At 47.8% G+C, this 20,320-nt stretch overlaps 1 long non-coding RNA gene across 2 annotated transcripts in view; it reads left to right on the top strand.

Annotated features, from left to right (window-relative positions):
- LOC149984205 (uncharacterized) overlaps window positions 1–20,320 on the top strand; it is a 98,975-nt gene that overhangs the window by 40,844 nt on the left and 37,811 nt on the right. The window contains exon 3 of one of the 2 annotated variants that reach the window (XR_016491518.1): window positions 8,049–8,448. The exons of the other annotated variant lie outside the window; for it this stretch is intronic. This is a non-coding gene — a long non-coding RNA (uncharacterized LOC149984205). Of the gene's footprint in view, window positions 1–8,048; window positions 8,449–20,320 lie in introns of those variants that run through there. 2 annotated transcript variants of the gene reach the window in all.

Genomic DNA, 20,320 nt, shown 5'->3' with positions numbered 1-20,320 from the left:
ATAGTAACTAACGTAAGTCTTAACTTGAATCTCTTACAAGATAGTTCCCTGTGACAAGGTTCATCATCAACAGAGTTACTCACAGACAGGCGTGACAAACAATGAATACAGCGATCAGAGGTTGAGGCGAACAGCAGGACTATACCTATAGTTGAGTCAGATGTGTTAAAGCTAGTCTGGAACAAAAGCCTGCACCCCTGTAGCTCTCCAGGTCCAGGGTTGGTGACCACCACTTTATCTCTCCCTCCTCTCACTCTCTCTCTATTTTTCTCTCTCTCACCCCCCGCCCCCCCTCTCTCTCTATCTCAATTCAATTCAAGGGCTTTATTGGCGTGGGAAACATATACTCAGCAAAAAAATAAATGTCCCTTTTTCAGGACCCTTTCTTTCAAAGATAATTCGTAAAAATCCAAATAACTTCACAGATCTTCATTGTAAAGGGGTTAAACACTGTTTCCCATGCTTGCTCAATGAACTATAAACAGTTAATGAACATGCACCTGTGGAACGGTCGTTAAGACACCAACAGAGTACAGACGGTAGGCAATTAAGGTCACAGTTATGAAAACTTAGGACACTAAAGAGGCCTTTCTACTGACTCTGAAAAACCCCAAAAGAAAGATGCCCAGGGTCCCTGCTCATCTGCATGAATGTGCCTTAGGCATGCTACAAGGTGGCATGAGGACTGCAGATGTGGCCAGGGCAATAAATTGCAATGTCTGTACTGTGAGACGCTTAAGACAGAGCTACAGAGAGATAGGAGGGACAGCTGATCGTCGTCGCAGTGACAGACCACTTGTAACAACACCTGCACAGGATCAGTATATCTGAACATCACACCTGCGGGACAGGTACAGGATGGCAACAACTGCCCTAGTTACACCAGGAGCGCACAATCCCTCCATCAGTACTCAGACTGTCCGCAATAAGCTGAGAGAGGCTGGACTGAGGGCTTGTAGGCCTGTTGTACGGCAGGTCCTCACCAGACATTACCGGCAACAACGTCGCCTATGGGCACAAACCCACTGTCTCCGGACCAGACAGGACTGGTAAAAAGTGCTCTTCACTGACAAGTCGTGTTTTTTTCATACCAGAGGTGATTCGCGTTTATCGTCGAAGGAATGAGCGTTACACCGAGGCCTGTACTCTGGATTGGGATCGATTTGGAGGTGAAGGGTCCGTCATGGTCTGGGGCGGTGTGTCACAGCATCATCTGACTGAGCTTGTTGTCATTGTAGGCAATCTCAACGCTGTGCGTTACAAGGAAGACATCCTCCTCCCTCATGTGGTACCCTTCCTGCAGGCTCATCCTGACATGACCCTCCAGCATGAGAATGCCACCAGCCATACTGCTCGTTCTGTGCGTGATTTCCTGAAAGACAGGAATGTCAGTGTTCTGCCATGGCCAGCGAAGAGCACGGATCTCAATCCCATTGAGTACATCTGGGACCTGTTGGATCGGAGGGTGAGGGCTGGGGCCATTCCCCCCAGAAATGTCTGGGAACTTGCAGGTGCCTTGGTGGAAGAGTGGGGTAACATCTAACAGCAAGAACTGGCACATCTGTGCTGTCCATAAGGAGGAGATGCACTGCAGTACTTAATGCAGCTGGTGGCCACACCAGTTACTGACTGTTACTTTTGATTTTGACCCCGTCTTTGTGCAGGGACACATTATTCAATTTCTGTTAGTCACATGTCTGTGGAACTTGTTCAGTTTATGTCTCGGTAGTTGAATCTTATGTTCATACAAATATTTACACGTTAAGTTTGCTGAAAATAAACACAGTTGACAGTGAGAGGACGTTTCTTTGAGTTTGTGTTAACATTGCTAAAGCAAGTCAGCTAGATAATAAACAAAAGTGAAATAAACTCTCCCCCATCTCTCTCCCTTGCTTTCTCACTCTCCCTCTCCCCCTTTCTCTCTTTCTCTCTCTTGCTAGAGCTTTCTCACTTTCTCTCTCTCCCTCCTCTCTCCCCCTCCCCTCTCTCTCAGGCAGGTCAGAGCTTTGTGTGCACACAAGATTAGCTGGCTTTATTTTCCCAGGGCCTGTGATGAAACAGTCAGGCCTGCTGTGCATATAATTAGTGTTAGAATGTGGTGCTGAACCAGCCAAAGACCACAGGAAGTTCACACACAGTAGCAGGTTGATATTTGAGCTACAGATTAACTTAGCATGCAGGTCAATGATGATGTCCACAGCAAAACCACTCGCTGCTCACAATATTCCAGTGGTCTAAGCTAAATAGAACTATAAACATCAGGATGTACAGTGCCTTCAGAAAGTATTCACACACCTTGACGTTTTCCACATGTTGTTGTGTTACAGCCTGAAATTAAAACGAGATGTTTTGTCGCTGACCTTCACACAATACCCCATAATTTCAAAGTGGAATTATGTTGAGACATTAACAATTAATAAACAATGAAAAGCTGAAATGTCTTCAGTCAATAAGTATTCAACCCCCTTTGTTATGGCAAGCCTAAATCAGTTCAGGAGTAGAAATGTGCTTAACTCACATAAGTTGCATGGAATCACTGTGTGCAATAATACTGTTTAACCTCATCTCTGTACCCCACACATACAATTATCTGTAAGGTCCCTCAGTCAAGTTATCAAGGCACAAGGTGAGACCCAGATGCAGACACAGGAGACAGATGCTTGGAGTCGTACAATGTTTATTAATCCAAAAGGAGTAGGCAAGAGAATGGTCGTGGCTAGGCATAAGGTCAAAACCAGATCAGAATCCAGGAGGTACAGAGTGGCAGATAGGCTCGTGGTCAAGGCAGGCAGAATGGTCAGGCAGGCGGGTACAGAGTCCAGAACAGGCAAGGGTCAAAACCCGGTAGGAATAGCAAAGGCAAGAGAACGGGATAACAATAATAACAAAAACAATAGCGAAGACAGGTGAAACAGATCAGGGTGTGACAGAGCAGTGAATTTCAAATACAGATTTAACCACAGAGACCAGGGAGGTTTTCCAATGCCTTGCAAAGAAGGTGACCTGTTGGTAGATGGGTAAAAATAAAATAAAGCAAACATTGAATATCCCTTTGAGCATGGTGAAGATATGAATTACACTATGGATGTTGTGTCAACACACCCAGTCACTACACATATAAAGGGGTCCTTCCTAACTCAGTTGCTGGGGAGGAAGGAAACCGCTCACTTCCAACGGTTACTTTAAAATACTGTAGTTAGAATTTAATGGCTGTGGTAGGAGGAAATGACGGATGGAGTGACTCCACAGTACTAACCTAAATGACATTGTGAAAAGAAGGAAGCCTCTACAGAATAAAAATATTCAACAACATGCATCCTGTTTCCAATAAGGCACTAAATTAAAACTGCAAAAAATGTGACAAAGAAATTAACTTTATGTCCTGAATACTAAGCGTTATGTTTGCGGCAATCCCACACAACACATCATTGCGTACCACTCTTCATATTTTCAAATTAACCTTTCAGCAGGACAATAACCTAAAACACAAGGCCAAATATACAGTGGAGTTGCTTACCAAGATGACATTGAATGTTCCTGAGTGGCTTACTTAAATCGTCTTAAAATGTATGACAAGACTTGAAAATGGCTGTATAGCAATGATCAACAACCAACGTGACAGAGCTTGAAGAATAAAAAAATAATAATGTGCAAATATTGTACAATCCAGGTTTGCAAAGCTCTTAGAGACTTACCCAGAAAGACTTACAGCTGCTATCACTGCCAAAAGGGTTTGGATACTTATCTAAAAGAGATATTTCTGTATTTAATTTTCAGTCAAGCTGTGAACATTTCTAAAAACACGTTTTCAATTTGTCATTATTAGGAACTATATCTGTTTAATCTATTGTGAATTCAGCCTGTAATACAACAACATGTGTGTCACGAATATTACCGAAGGTGGCTCCCCTTCTTGTTCGGGTGGCGCTCGGCGGTCGTCGTCGCCGGTCTACTAGCTGCCACCGATCCTTTGTTCTGTGTTCGTTTGGTTTTGTCTAATTGGTTTCACCTGTTCCTTGTTTGGTTGTTAGGGTGATGTTATTTAAGTTTCTTTAGCCCGCTTCTGTTTGTGCGAGCTTGTTCATCTGTATTTGTTAGAGTGGTTAGTGTTTTGTTGGGTTTTCTCGCTGTCCTAGTATTTTCACAATAGGGTACTATTTTGTTTTATAGTTACACCTGTGTTGGGTATACTATTTTGTTCCTGTGATTTTTTGGACATTAAAGAGTGTTTTTTCCCGCATCCTTTGCACTCTGCGCCTGACTCCACACCCATTCACTCATTGAGCGTTACAGAAGCCCGCACCATATTATGGAGTCAGCAGGAGCAGCGACCACCCCTCTCCCCACGATGGAGGAGAGAGTCCTTCATCACACGTCCATTCTCCATCGCATCGGATCAGCGATGGATCAAATTATGGAGAGGATGGATCGTTGGGAGAGGAGTGGTCTCCCTACTACCCCACCTACCCTCCCACCAGCAACTCTACCATCTCCCCCAGCGGAATCCGGTTCCAGCGCTCTGCGCATTACGCCTATGAGGGAGTACGAAGGAGCGGCGGCGGGGTGCCAGGGATTCCTGCTTCAACTAGATCTCTACTTGGCCACCGTTCAGCTGGCTCCCTCGTACAAGGAGAGCGTGAGTGTCCTCGTCTTTTGCCTTACGGGTAGAACCCTGGAGTGGGCCAATGCTGTCTGGAACGGGCCTGACTCAGCGAGGGGCGACTACCCGGAGTTCACCCGCCATTCACTGCCATTCACCCGCCGTTCACCCCGATAGACCATTACAGGTGTAGCCTGAGAGAGGACGTCCGCAGGGAGCTGGCTTGTCGGGACACTACGCTCAGCCTGGATGAACTGATAGACCTGTCGATCCGGTTAGACCATCTGCTAGCTGCTCGAGGACGTTCTGAAAGGGTCCTGTTAGTTCCACCTCCTGACCCTCCCGCTCCTATCCCGATGGACCTAGGAGGGGCCGCATCTAGGGAGATCGGAGGAGGAGGCTCCTCCTGTACCAGTTGTGGCCGGAGAGGGCACACTTCAGGTCGGTGCTGGAGGAGTTCATCTGGGAGTCGAGAGGGCAGGCAGAACACTCCTCGGTTACCCCAGGTGAGTCAGCACCACACTCTTCCAGAGTTTCCTGTTGGTCACATGTTTTTATTAATTTGTTTCCTTAATTTTTTTCCCTCTTTCCAGCATAAGGCGCTAGTCGATTCAGGCGCAGCTGGGAACTTTATAGATCGCGGACTTGCTCAGAGGTTGAGGATTGCGTTAGTTAAGGTAGACCCCTTTTCCCGTACACTCTTTAGATAGTCGACCATTAGGGTCAGGGCTGGTCAGGGAGGCCACAATTCCGTTGGAGATGATTACGCAGAGGAATCATAAGGAGCGGATGAGTCTGTTCCTGAAACAGGGAACTCTCCAGGGGTGGTCTGATGAGTGTTCAGGCAGGTTTGTAGGAGTTTCCATCAGTGCGACAACTGTGGAGAGTCCAGACCAGGTTTCCACCGTGCGCATTCTCGCTGAGTATGCCGATTTGGCTATCGCTTTCAGTAAAAAGAAAGCGACCCAATTACCACCCCATCGACAGGGGGATTGCGTGATAAACCTCCAGGTAAACGCTGCACTTCCCAGGAGTCATGTGTATCCTTTATCCCAGGAGGCGACGTTGGCTATGGAAACATATGTCACCGAGGCTCTGGGACAGGGGTACATTCGGCCCTCCATGTCACCCGTCTCCTCGAGTTTCTTTTTTGTGAAGAAAAAGGATGGTGGTTTGCGTCCGTGTATTGATTATCGAGGTCTCAATTCCATAACGGTGGGTTTTAGTTACCCACTACCTCTCAAAGCTACGGCAGTGGAATCATTTCACCGAGCGCAGTTCTTCACAAAGCTGGATCTCAGGAGTGTGTATAATCTGGTGCGTAATCGGGAGGGAGATGAGTGGAAAACCGCGTTTAGTACCACATCTGGCCATTATGATTATCTTGTCATGCCGTACATGCCGTACATCGTCTTTGTTGACGAGATTCTCAGAGACCTGCACGGACAGGGTGTGGTGGTGTATATTGACGATATTTTGATCTACTCCGCTACACGCACCGCGCATGTGTCTCTGGTGCGCAAGGTTCTTGGGTGACTGCTGGAGCATGACCTGTACGTAAAGGCGGAGAAATGTGAGTTTTCCAAACGAGCCGTTTCCTTCCTGGGTTATCGCATTTCCAGCTCGGGGGTGGTAATGGAGGGTGACCGCGTCAAGGCCTTGCGTAATTGGCCGACTCCGACCACGGTAAAGGAGGTGTAGCGGTTCTTAGGGTTTGCCAATTACTACCGGAGGTTTATCCGGGGTTTTGGTCAGGTAGCAGCTCCTATTACCTCACTGCTGAAGGGGGGGCTGGTGCGTTTGCAGTGGTCAGCAGAGGCGGACGGAGCTTTCCGTAGGTTGAAGGCGCTGTTCACTGAGGCGCTGGTGTTGGCGCATCCGGACCCTTTGGCGTTCATAGTAGAGGTGGACGCATCTGAGGCTGGGGTTGGAGCGGTGCTCTCACAGCACTCAGGTACGCCACCGAAGCTCCGCCCCTGTGCTTTGTTTTTGAAGAAGCTCGGGCCAGCGGAGCGGAATTATGATGTTCGGGACAGGGAGTTGTTGGCTATGGTTAATGCCCTGAAGGTGTGGAGACACTGGCTTGAGGGGGCTAAGTACCCTTTCCTCATCTGGACTGACCACCGTAACCTGGAGTATATCCGATCAGCTAGGAGACTGAATCCTCGTCAGGCAAGGTGGGCCATGTATTTCACCAGATTTCGTTTTACAATCTCGTATCGACCAGGTTCCCTCAACACTAAGGCCGACGCGCTGTCCCGCCTCTATGACACTGAGGACCGGTCCATCGATCCTACTCCCATCATTCCGGCGGCTAAGCTGGTGGCACCAGTAGTATGGGAGGTGGACGCGGACATCGAGCGGGCGCTAAGGGAGGAACCTGCGCCTCCACAGTGTCCGGAGGGTCGTAGGTACGTGCCGCTCGCTGTTTGTGATCAATTGATTCGATGGGCTCATAGTCTACCCTCGTCGGGTCAACCGGGTATTTCAAGGACAGTGCAAGGTCTTAGGGGGAAGTACTGGTGGCCCACCTTGGTGAGGGATGTGCGATTCTATGTCTCGTCTCGTTCGGTGTGCGCCCAGAGTAAGGCTCCTAGGCACCTGCCACGAGGGAAGTTACAACCCCTCCCCGTTCCAAAACGGCCGTGGACCCATCTATCGGTGGATTTTCTTACTGACCTCAGGGGAACACAACGATCTTGGTCGTTGTGGATCGGTTCTCTAAGTCCTGCCGTCTTATCCCGTTGCCCCGTCTCCCTACGGCCCTGCAGACTGCGGAGGCTCTTTTCACCCATGTCTTCCGGCACTACGGGGTGCCCGAGGATATTGTTTCTGATCGGGGTCCCCAGTTTACCTCCCGTGTGTGAAGGGCATTTATGGAACGTCTGGGGGTCTCGGTCAGCCTGACCTCAGGGTATCACCCGGAGAGTAATGGGCAAGTGGAGAGAGTGAACCAGGAGGTGGGTAGGTTTCTGCGGTCGAATTGCCAGGACTGGCCAGGGGAGTGGGCGAGATAAATCCCCTGGGCAGAAATGGCCCAGAACTCACTAAGCCACTCCTCTACCAACATGTCACCAATTGAGTGTGTGTTGGGGTACCAGCCGGTCCTGGCACCATGGCATCAGAGCCAGACTGAGGCTCCTGCGGTGGAGGAGTGGGTGCAGTGCTCTAAGGACACCTGGAGAGCCGTCCAGGAGACATTACGCCAGGCGAGTGGACGGCAGAAGAAGAGCGCTGACCGTCACCGCAGTGAGGCCCCCGTGTTTGCACCGGGGGACAGGGTCTGGCTCTCGACCCGAAACCTGCCCCTCCGCTTGCCCTACCAGAAGCTGGGTCCACAGTGTGTAGGGCCATTTAAAGTCCTGAGGAGAATAAACAAGGTTTGTTATCGATTATTACTTCCTTCGTATTATCGCATTAACCCCTCGTTTCATGTGTCTCTCTTCAGGCCGGTGGTAGCTGGTCCCATGCAGGAAGGTGAGGTTCCGGAGGTCCATCTGCCCCCTCTGGACACCGAGGGGTCCCCGGCGTACACGATACGAGCTATTCTTGACTCGAGACGCCGGGTGAGGGGCCTACAGTACCTCGTTGACTGGGAGGGGTAAGGTCCGGAGGAGAGGTGCTGGGTCCCGGTGGGGGATATTCTGGATCCATCTATGTTGAGAGAGTTCCATCGCCTCCATCCAGGATCGCCCTGCGATCACCCACCCATTCACTCATTGAGTGTTACAATGTGGAATAGGTCAAGGGGTATGAATACTTGAGTACTGTAGGTACTGTACCAAGATTATGTGTATGTCAGTCATGGGCCAAAAGCTTATACAAAATGATCATTGATAAATTAAAGCTGCTAATATTCAGGTAGATATGTTGTGTATTTCAACATTAGGACCTCGGGCTAACACTGCTAATATTCAGGTAGATATGTTGTGTATTTCAACATTAGGACCTCGGGCTAACACTGCTAATATTCAGGTAGATGTGTTGTGTATTTCAACATTAGGACCTAGGGCTAACACTGCTAATATTCAGGTAGATATGTTGTGTATTTCAACATTAGGACCTCGGGCTAACACTGCTAATATTCAGGTAGATATGTTGTGTATTTCAACATTAGGACCTCGGGCTAACACTGCTAATATTCAGGTAGATATGTTGTGTATTTCAACATTAGGACCTCGGGCTAACACTGCTAATATTCAGGTAGATGTGTTGTGTATTTCAACATTAGGACCTAGGGATAACACTGCTAATATTCAGGTAGATGTGTTGTGTATTTCAACATTAGGACCTCGGGCTAACACTGCTAATATTCAGGTAGATGTGTTGTGTATTTCAACATTAGGACCTAGGGCTAACACAGCTAATATTCAGGTAGATGTGTTGTGTATTTCAACATTAGGACCTCGGGCTAACACTGCTAATATTCAGGTAGATGTGTTGTGTATTTCAACATTAGGACCTAGGGCTAACACTGCTAATATTCAGGTAGATGTGTTGTGTATTTCAACATTAGGACCTAGGGCTAACACTGCTAATATTCAGGTAGATGTGTTGTGTATTCAACATTAGGACCTAGGGCTAACACAGCTAATATTCAGGTAGATATGTTGTGTATTTCAACATTAGGACCTAGGGCTAACACTGCTAATATTCAGGTAGATATGTTGTGTATTTCAACATTAGGACCTAGGGCTAACACAGCTAATATTCAGGTAGATGTGTTGTGTATTTCAACATTAGGACCTCGGGCTAACACTGCTAATATTCAGGTAGATGTGTTGTGTATTCAACATTAGGACCTAGGGCTAACACTGCTAATATTCAGGTAGATGTGTTGTGTATTTCAACATTAGGACCTCGGGCTAACACTGCTAATATTCAGGTAGATGTGTTGTGTATTTCAACATTAGGACCTAGGGCTAACACTGCTAATATTCAGGTAGATATGTTGTGTATTTCAACATTAGGACCTCGGGCTAACACTGCTAATATTCAGGTAGATATGTTGTGTATTTCAACATTAGGACCTCGGGCTAACACTGATAATATTCAGGTAGATGTGTTGTGTATTTCAACATTAGGACCTCGGGCTAACACAGCTAATATTCAGGTAGATGTGTTGTGTATTTCAACATTAGGACCTAGGGCTAACACAGCTAATATTCAGGTAGATATGTTGTGTATTTCAACATTAGGACCTAGGGCTAACACTGCTAATATTCAGGTAGATATGTTGTGTATTTCAACATTAGGACCTAGGGCTAACACTGCTAATATTCAGGTAGATATGTTGTGTATTTCAACATTAGGACCTCGGGCTAACACTGCTAATATTCAGGTAGATATGTTGTGTATTTCAACATTAGGACCTCGGGCTAACACTGCTAATATTCAGGTAGATGTGTTGTGTATTTCAACATTAGGACCTCGGGCTAACACTGCTAATATTCAGGTAGATGTGTTGTGTATTTCAACATTAGGACCTCGGGCTAACACTGCTAAAATGTGTTGGTTTTCATCTGTAACAAGTTTATCCAGTTTAACAGAAATAATCACTTTGGCAAATGAAGGGACATTTACACATTTCTCTTCATTGTCAAACACATGTATTACAATCGATCCATTTTCAATTCTATATTTTACATTTTCTTTACAAGTAATACTTTACAAGTAATTCCAAAAACATAGTTGAAAAAGTTTCCCAAAAGTCTGATGTTTTTCTATTCTTCTAAAAATCCTACTGATCATGGTTACACAGAGAGAGAAGTGTTCTGTAATATTTAAATCCTACTGATCATGGTTACACAGAGAGAGAAGTGTTCTGTAACATTTAAATCCTACTGATCATGGTTACACACAGAGAGAGAAGTGTTCTGTAGCATTTAAATTCTACTGATCATGGTTACACAGAGAGAAGTGTTCTGTAGCATTTAAATCCTACTGATCATGGTTACACAGAGAGAGAAGTGTTCTGTAACATTTAAATCCTACTGATCATGGTTACACAGAGAGAAGTGTTCTGTAACATTTAAATCCTACTGATCAAGGTTACACAGAGAGAGAAGTGTTCTGTAACATTTAAATCCTACTGATCATGGTTACACACAGAGAGAGAAGTGTTCTGTAACATTTAAATCCTACTGATCATGGTTACACAGAGAGATAAGTGTTCTGTAACATTTAAATCCTACTGATCATGGTTACACACAGAGAGAGAAGTGTTCTGTAACATTTAAATCCTCATGATCATGGTTACACAGAGAGAGAAGTGTTCTGTAACATTTAAATCCTCATGATCTTGGTAACACACAGAGAGAAGTGTTCTTTCTCTAACCTTAAATTAAACAGCAGCATTGTATTTTATTCAACTGCTTTTCATTCACTCTAAATCTGTTCTTCCTCCGAGAGAGCGGTACGCTCCCAACCTGCGCTTAGCTGAACCTCCTCCTATCTGTCCTATGACGAACAATTCCCCTCACAATTAGTTTTCATTGAATGCTATTGATTTTGTTCCCATTCAATTCCACACTGAAGAGAAGCACATGAATGTTGGTAGTCATTAGAGCAGGTCTTTGAGTCTCTCCAATACTCATTATGTCTGCTTCATAGCACTTCTTCCCTCAGAGAGGACAACACCAGGATGACTGCACTATGCCCCAGTCCATCAGGAGACTTTGTCTCAAATGGTACCCTATTCCCTATGTAGTGAACTACTGCTGACCAGGGACCATAGGGCACCACTTCTGACCAGAGCCCACCTGGCACTACTTCTGACCAAGGCCCACAAGGCACGACTTCTGACCAGGGCCATAGGGCACTACTTCTGACCAGGGCACATAGGGCACTACTTCTGACCAGGGCCCATAGGGCACTACTTCTGACCAGGGCCCATAGGACACTACTTCTGACCAGGGCACATAGGGCACTACTTCTGACCAGGGCCCATAGGGCACTACTTCTGACCAGGGCCCATAGGGCACTTCAAAGGGAATAGGCTGCTATTTGGAACGCAACCTAGAATGACTCCATGCATCAGTGCCTGCCTGACAACCTCCCTGCCTGACTGGCAGTCTGACTGTCTGCACAACTGCCTGCCTCCCAAACTGCCTGTCTGGCTGCCTGGCTGAATGACTACCTGTGAGCCTGACTGACTACCTACCTACCAGCCTGGCTGCCTGCCTAACTGCCTGCCTCCCAAACTGCCTGGATGCCTGCCTGCCTGCTTAACTAGATGCCTGACTGACTGCCTAACTGTGCCTGCCTGCCTGACTACCTGCCTGCCTGATTGACTACCTGCCTGCCTGACTCCCTGCCTGCCTAACGGCCTGCCTGCCTGATTGACTACCTGCCTGCCTGGCTGCCTGACTGCTTGTCTGCCTGACTGCCTGCCTGCCTGTCTGTCTGTCTGTCTGTCTGTCTGTCTGTCTGTCTGTCTGTCTGTCTGTCTGCCTGCCTGCCTGCCTGACTGCCTGTCTGCCTGACTGTCTGCCTATCTAGATGCCTGACTGCCTGCCTAACTGCTTGCCTGCCTAACTGACTGCCTGCCTGGCTGGCAACCTACCTGCCTGAAAATACAGCTAATGTGTTGTTGTCTCCCCTCCACTGTATGGGTAGGGGTTTGATATGTATACCTCTGTAACAGTATACAAGTGTAGGCATGTTGTCCCCTCAAGTCCATGTGCGTTCACACAGTGGGATGCAGAGTGGATTATTTGAGTTCACTGTTCTGTTTACTGTTTACTATGTCTCCTAAAGAGATATAACATGGGTTATGTACAGATAAGATTTACACAGACACATTGGACAGACTATCATGACCTTGTGGTGGGGGAGGTAACTAACTGACCAGACTATCAGAACCTTGTGGTGGGGGAGGTAACTAACTGACCAGACTATCAGAACCTTGTGGTGGGGGAGGTAACTAACTGACCAGACTATCAGAACGTGGTGGGGGAGGTAACTAACTGACCAGACTATCAGAACCTTGTGGTGGGGGAGGTAACTAACTGACCAGGCTATCATGACCTTGTGGTGGGGGAGGTAACTAACTGACCAGACTATCATGACCTTGTGGTGGGGGAGGTAACTAACTGACCAGACTATCAGAACCTTGTGGCGTACCAGGAAGATTGCAATGCTGTGAACCAGGAGGTTGTGAGTTCAAATCCTAGGTGAGAATATGTTGAATATGAATTAGAGTATAAATTAACATGCACAATGTAATCATTTATGTCAACATGTGTGAAATATGTACGTGGAAAACATTGTATGTTAAAGGCTAGTTCCACAGCCATCAAAAAAATATCTAGTTGAACGAACATATGAGAGTGCAAAGAACCTTTGCGTGACCCTGGGCAACACCCTGTCGTTCTCTGCAAAGATCAAAGCAGTGACCCGCTCCTGCAGGTTAATTCTCTGCGACATCCGTAGAGTATGACCCTACTTCACACAGGAAGCGGCGCAGGTCCTAATCCAGGCACTTGTCCTCTCTCGTCTGGACTATTGCAACTCGCTGCTGGCTGGACAGGCCGCTTGTGAAGTGAAACCCCTGCAACTTATCCAGAACGCTCCAGCCCGCCTGGTTTTAAACTTTCCAAAGTACTCCCATGTCCCCCTGCTCCTCCGCACACTCCACTGGCTCCCAGCCAAGTTAAGACAGTTCAGATACTTCAACCACCACCCAGTCAGAACCCACCCAGTCAGAACCCACCCAGCCAAGTTAAGACAGCTCAGATACTTCAACCACCACCCAGTCAGAATCCACCCAGCCAAGTTAAGACAGCTCAGATACTTCAACCACCACACAGTCAGAACCCACCCAGTCAGAACCCACCCAGCCAAGTTAAGACAGCTCAGATACTTCAACCACCACCCAGTCAGAACCCACCCAGCCAAGTTAAGACAGTTCAGATACTTCAACCACCACTCAGTCAGAACCCACCCAGCCAAGTTAAGACAGCTCAGATACTTCAATCACCACACAGTCAGAACCCACCCAGCCAAGTTAAGACAGCTCAGATACTTCAACCACCACCCAGTCAGAATCCACCCAGCCAAGTTAAGACAGCTCAGATACTTCAACCACCACCCAGTCAGAATCCACCCAGCCAAGTTAAGACAGTTCAGATACTTCAACCACCACCCAGTCAGAACCCACCCAGCCAAGGTAAGACAGCTCAGATACTTCAACCACCACACAGTCAGAACCCATCCAGCCAAGTTATGACAGTTCAGATACTTCAACCACCACCCAGTCAGAACCCACCCAGCCAAGTTAAGACAGTTCAGATACTTCAACCACCACCCAGTCAGAACCCACCCAGCCAAGTTAAGACAGCTCAGATACTTCAACCGCCACCCAGTCAAAACCCACCCAGTCAGAACCCACCCAGCCAAGTTAAGACAGCTCAGATACTTCAACCATCACCCAGTCAGAACCCACCCAGTCAGAACCCACCGAGCCAAGTTAAGACAGCTCAGATACTTCAACCACCACCCAGTCAGAACCCACCCAGTCAGAACCCACCCAGCCAAGTTAAGACAGTTCAGATACTTCAACCATCACCCAGTCAGAACCCACCCAGTCAGAACCCACCCAGCCAAGTTAAGACAGCTCAGATACTTCAACCACCACCCAGTCAGAACCCACCCAGTCAGAACCCACCCAGCCAAGTTAAGACAGCTCAGATACTTCAACCACCACCCAGTCAGAACCCACCCAGCCAAGGTAAGACAGCTCAGATACTTCAACCACCACACAGTCAGAACCCACCCAGCCAAGTTAAGACAGCTCATATACTTCAACCACCACCCAGTCAGAACCCACCCAGCCAAGTTAAGACAGTTCAGATACTTCAACCACAACACAGTCAGAACCCACCCAGTCAGAACCCACTTAGCCAAGTTAATAACCTCCTCGCCAGGATAGGGTCACAGCATTACCCCCTAAATAACTTGCCATGTCATCTTAAGAACGCTGAACAGGAGAAGTCAGTGCTCTGTCTGTCTGTTTGTCACCGATCTCTCTCTTTCTCTCCCTCTCTCTACAGTTAAGTCCATCTCTTCATAATCCTCACACTGGTTATTTGAACTAAAGAAGTTGACAATAAAAGGGCATCAAAGCAGTCTGACACTCATGTTGTCACACCCTGGTCAAAGTATTTTGTGTTTATCTTTATTTATTTGGTCAGGCCAGGGTGTGGCATGGGTTTGTGTATGTGGTGTGTATGTATGGGGATTGTAGCTAGTGGGGTGTTCTAGCTAAGTCTATGGCTGTCTGAAGTGGTTCTCAATCAGAGGCAGGTGTTTATCGTTGTCTCTGATTGGGAACCATATTTAGGCAGCCATATTCTTTGAGTTTGTCGTGGGTGCTTGTCCTTAGTGTCCTGATGTCATTGTTCTGTGTTAGGTTACACAAGTATAGGCTGTTTCGGTTTTCGTTAAGTTTATTGTTTTGGTAGTGTTTGTGTTTAGTGTGTTACTTCATTAAACATGGATTGCAATAGACACGCCGCATTTTGGTCCGACTCTCCTTCTCATCAAGAAAACCGTTACAGAATCACCCACCACAAAGGGACCAAGCAGCGTGTCAACAGGCAGGAACAGCCCAAAGTGGAGTACAGTATGGACTATACTTCTTGGGAGGAGACAGACAGGTGGGCGGTCGACCCAGGGAGAGTGCCGGAGCCCGCCTGGGATTCGATGGAGCAGTGCGCGGAAGGATATAGGAGAATGGAGTTTGCGAAGCAAGCAAGGCGGCGCGGACGGAGGCCACATAGTCAGCCCCAAAAATTTCTTGGGGGGGGGCTCAGGGAGAGTGTGGCAGAGTCAGGAGCCAGACCTGAGCCAACTCTCCCTGTTTATCGTGAGGAGCCAAGGAGGAGACCAGAACCAGAGCCGGTGTTGGAGGTGAGCGAAACAGAGACTGTGAAGGAGTTAATGGGGAAATTGGAGGAGAGAGAAATGAGGGAGTTGCTGTGTTGGTGTTTTAAACATGGAATTCGCCCGACGGAGCGTGTCGGGGATTTGATGGCACCTGGGTCAGCGCTCCATACTCGTCCTGAGGTGCGTGTTAGTCGGCTGGTGAAGATGGTGCCAGTCTCACGTACCAGGCCTCCTGTGCACCTCCCTAGCCTTGCACGTCCTGTGCCAGCACCGCTCTCAAGATCTCCAGTACGCCTTCACGGTCTAACCCATCCTGTGCCACCTCCACACCCCAGCCCTCCGGTAGCAGCTCCCCGCACCAGGCTTCCTGTGCGTGTCCTCGGCCCAGTACCACCAGTGCCAGCACCACGCATCAGGCCTACAGTGCGCCTCGCCTGTCCAGCGCTGTCGGAGTCCTCCTCCTCTCCAGCGCTGTCGGAGTCTCCCGCCTGTTTAGCGCTGTTAGAGCCTTCCTTCTCTACAGCGCTGCCGGAGTCTCCCGCCTGTTCAGAACTGCCAGTTAGCATAGAGCTGCCAGTTAGCATAGAGCTGCCAGTTAGCATAGAGCTGCTAGTCTGCAAGGAGCTGCCAGTCTGCAAGGAGCTGCCAGTCTGCATAGAGCTGCCAGTCTGCAAGGAGCTGCCAGTCTGCAAGGAGCCGCCAGAGCTGCCTGTCTGCAGGATGCCGCCAAAGCTGCCAGTCTGCAAGGAGCCGCCAGAGCTGCCAGTCTGCAAGGAGCCGCCAGAGCTGCCAGTTAGCATGGAGCAGCCAGGGCCGCCAGTCAGTATGGAGCAGCCAGGGCCGCCAGTCAGCATGGAGCAGCCAGGGCCGCCAGTCAGCATGGAGCAGCCAGGGCCGCCAGTCAGCATGGAGCAGCCAGTCAGCATGGAGCAGCCAGAGCAGCCAGTCAGCATGGAGCAGCCAGAGCTGCCAGTCAGCATGGAGCAGCCAGTCAGCATGGAGCAGCCAGAGCTGCCAGTCAGCATGGAGCAGCCAGTCAGCATGGAGCAGCCAGAGCTGCCAGTCAGCATGGAGCAGCCAGTCAGCATGGAGCAGCCAGAGCTGCCAGTCGACCAGACTCTTCCAGATCTGCCAGTCGACCAGACTCTTCCAGATCTGCCAGTCGACCAGACTCTTCCAGATCTGCCAGTCGACCAGACTCTTCCAGATCTGCCAGTCGACCAGACTCTTCCAGATCTGCCAGTCAGCCAGGATCTGCCAGTCAGCCAGGATCTGGTAGATTCATCAACCTGCCTGAGCTTCCTTTCACTCCTGAGCTTCCTCTCACTCCTGAGCTTCCTCTCACTCCTGAGCTTCCTCTCACTCCTGAGCTTCCCCTCAGTCCCGAGCTGCCTCAGTCCCGAGCTGCCCCTCAGTCCCGATCTGCTCCTCAGTCCAGTGGGGTTCTGGGTGAGGACTACTAGGCCATGGTCGGCGGCGAGGGTGGACTATCCAGGGACGCGAGGAGAAGGGACTAAGACATTGATTGAGTGGGGTCCACGTCCCGCGCCGGAGCCGCCACCATGGACAGACGCCCACCCGGACCCTCCCTATTGTTTTGAGGTGCGTTCGGGAGTCCGCACCTTAGGGGGGGGGGTTCTGTCACACCCTGGTCAAAGTATTTTGTGTTTATCTTTATTTATTTGGTCAGGCCAGGGTGTGGCATGGGTTTGTGTATGTGGTGTGTATGTATGGGGATTGTAGCTAGTGGGGTGTTCTAGCTAAGTCTATGGCTGTCTGAAGTGGTTCTCAATCAGAGGCAGGTGTTTATCGTTGTCTCTGATTGGGAACCATATTTAGGCAGCCATATTCTTTGAGTTTGTCGTGGGTGATTGTCCTTAGTGTCCTGATGTCATTGTTCTGTGTTAGGTTACACAAGTATAGGCTGTTTCGGTTTTCGTTAAGTTTATTGTTTTGGTAGTGTTTGTGTTTAGTGTGTTACTTCATTAAACATGGATTGCAATAGACACGCCGCATTTTGGTCCGACTCTCCTTCTCATCAAGAAAACCGTTACACATGTGTGATTGTGTAGATGTGCAGGGAGCGTGGAGACAGAGAGAGAAACAGAGTGACGGTGCTCTGCAGACTCACTGTCATTCACTGAAACAGATAATGAACCAGAGCTCAGGTCTAAAAACATCCACTGGGATGGAGGGATCTAGCTGTGTGTTGGTTTCCACAGGTCATGGAAATAAGACTTTAGGAGAGGAGAGGAGCTACTGATGGGCTAGATGCCAAAACAGGGAGGAGATGCAGTCAGCCAGCCAGCCAGCCAGCCAGTCAGCCAACCAACCAACCAACAAACCAACCAGCCAGTCAGCCAACCAGCCAGTCAACCAGCCAGCCAGTCAACCAGCCAGTCAGCCAGCAGTCAACCAGCCAGTCAGTCAACCAGTCAGTCAACCAGCCAGCCAGCCAGTCAGCCAAACAGCCAGCCAGCCAGTGAACCAGCCAGTCAGTCAACCAGCCAGTCAGCCAACCAGTCAACCAGCCAGTCAGCCAGTCAGGCAGCAGGGCCTATGGGCTGAGGGGAGACCTGCTACTTGTTTTTTTCACAATCATCCATTCACAATGTGTAAATTGACTCAGTGATCTCCTGGCTTTTGGACATGCTAGCCAAACTTAACACACCTCCAACACAATGACAACCATGCCCAGATTAGACAGTTGAGTTGGTAGTGCCACATGTTCCCCTGCATGGCTCCCGCTCCTCCCCTCCTCCCCCTATCCCCTTCTCAGACAGTCAGGGTCTGCTGCTCCTCTTCTGCCCTTATTTCTACCACTCAGTGGGTTACTAGTGGGTATCCATGTGTTGAGTTAGCTGGTTCCAGCCCCAGTCCCAGTCTAATAGCCTCTCCATAGTGTATCTACAATAGCTTCACTGAAAGAAACACAACATCATTTGTTTTTCTACCACATCAATGATTAATGATCAATAATTGACATCACTGATAATGGCACCACTGTCGATCAATAACTGTAACTAGTAATCATTATAAACACATTTTCTGCTGTTTTGGCTCTGTACTCCAGCACGTTGGAATTGAAATTATACACTGACTATGAGGTTAAAGTGCAGAATGACAGTTTTAATTTGAGGTTACAGTATTTTCATCCATGTCAGGTGACCCGTTTTAGAGATTAAATGGTAAATAATGTTTTTTTCTTTATTTTGGAGTCACTTTTATTGTATATAAGAATATAATATGTTTCTAAACACCTCTAAATATCATGCCCCTCCTCCCCAAAAAGTATAACCTCCCCTGGTACTGTAGTGGTGACAGGTTAGCATGACTTGGGGCGTACTTGTGCTTCTCGTACTTCTGTAACTTTCTCACTCATCAATGTTCACGATTCGTTCAGGACTCTCCGTAGTCATGGTAACAATCCCTTTAAAGAAGAGGTGTTTAGAAACATTCTATTTTGATTTACTGTAAAGTGACTTCAAAATGGCACAACATTTGAAGAGTCAGTCACAAGCTTGTTGCAGTCATTGTGTGATATTAATATGGGAACAAATTCTTCATTTCTGACTATTTCAATACAAATATAAGTGAATTTGTCCCAATACTTTTGGTGCTCTAAAATGGGGGGACTATGTACAAAGTGCAGTCATTTCTAAAAAGTTCATCTGATTGTATCCATGCTCTCCTGCTAAACATCTAGACCTAGTATTATCCATGCTCTCCTACTAAACATCTAGACCTAGTATTAATCATGCTCTCCTGCTAAACATCTAGACCTAGTATTATCCATGCTCTCCTACTAAACATCTAGACCTAGTATTATTCATGCTCTCCTACAAATAGCTGTGACTTCACTTTCTATATACGTAGCTGGACGATAGGCTTTTGTCCTATTCTTGTTTAGTCATTTTTAGTCATTTGTATTCTTCAGTACTTACCCCTGGTACAGGTATTCTTCAGTACTCACCCTAGTACAGGTATTATTCAGTACTTACCCCTGGTACAGGTATTCTTCAGTACTTACCACTAGATACTCTTCAGTACTTACCCCTGGTACAGGTCTTCTTCAGTACTTACCACTAGATACTCTTCAGTACTTAACCCTGGTACAGGTATTATTCAGTACTTACCACTAGATACTCTTCAGGACTCACCCTTGTACATGTATTCTTCAGTACTTACCCCTGGTACAGGTATTCTTCAGTACTCACCCTGGTACAGGTATTATTCAGTACTTACCCCTGGTACAGGTATTCTTCAGTACTTACCGTTGGAACAGGTATTCTTCAGTAATTACCCCTGGTACAGGTATTATTCAGTACTCACTCTGGTACAGATATTATTCAGTACTCACCCTGGTATAGGTATTCTTCAGTACTTACCCATGGTACAGGTATTCTTCAGTACTTACCCTGGTACAGGTATTCGTCAGTACCTACCCCTGGTACAGGTATTCTTCAGTACTTACCACTAGATATTATTCAGTACTCACCCTGGTATAGGTATTCTTCAGTACTTACCCCTGGTACAGGTATTCTTCAGTACTCACCCTGGTACAGGTATTCTTCAGTACTTACCCTGGTACATGTATTATTCAGTACTCACCCTGGTACAGGTATTCTTCAGTACTTACCACTAGTTACTCTTCAGTTCTTACCCCTGGTACAGGTATTCTTCAGTACTTACCCCTGGCACAGGTATTCTTCAGTACTCACCCTGGTACAGGTATTATTCAGTACTTACCCATTGTACAGGTATTATTCAGTACTTACCACTAGATACTCTTCAGTACTCAACCTGGTACATGCGTTCTTCATTACTCACCCT

This window comes from Oncorhynchus mykiss, chromosome 3 (genome assembly GCF_057628025.1).
Source record: "Oncorhynchus mykiss isolate SJ-2025 chromosome 3, ASM5762802v1, whole genome shotgun sequence".
Taxonomy (NCBI): Eukaryota; Metazoa; Chordata; class Actinopteri; order Salmoniformes; family Salmonidae; genus Oncorhynchus; species Oncorhynchus mykiss.
The sequence above is the reverse complement of the archived record's forward strand: the minus strand, read 5'-3'. Positions and strand labels throughout refer to the sequence as shown.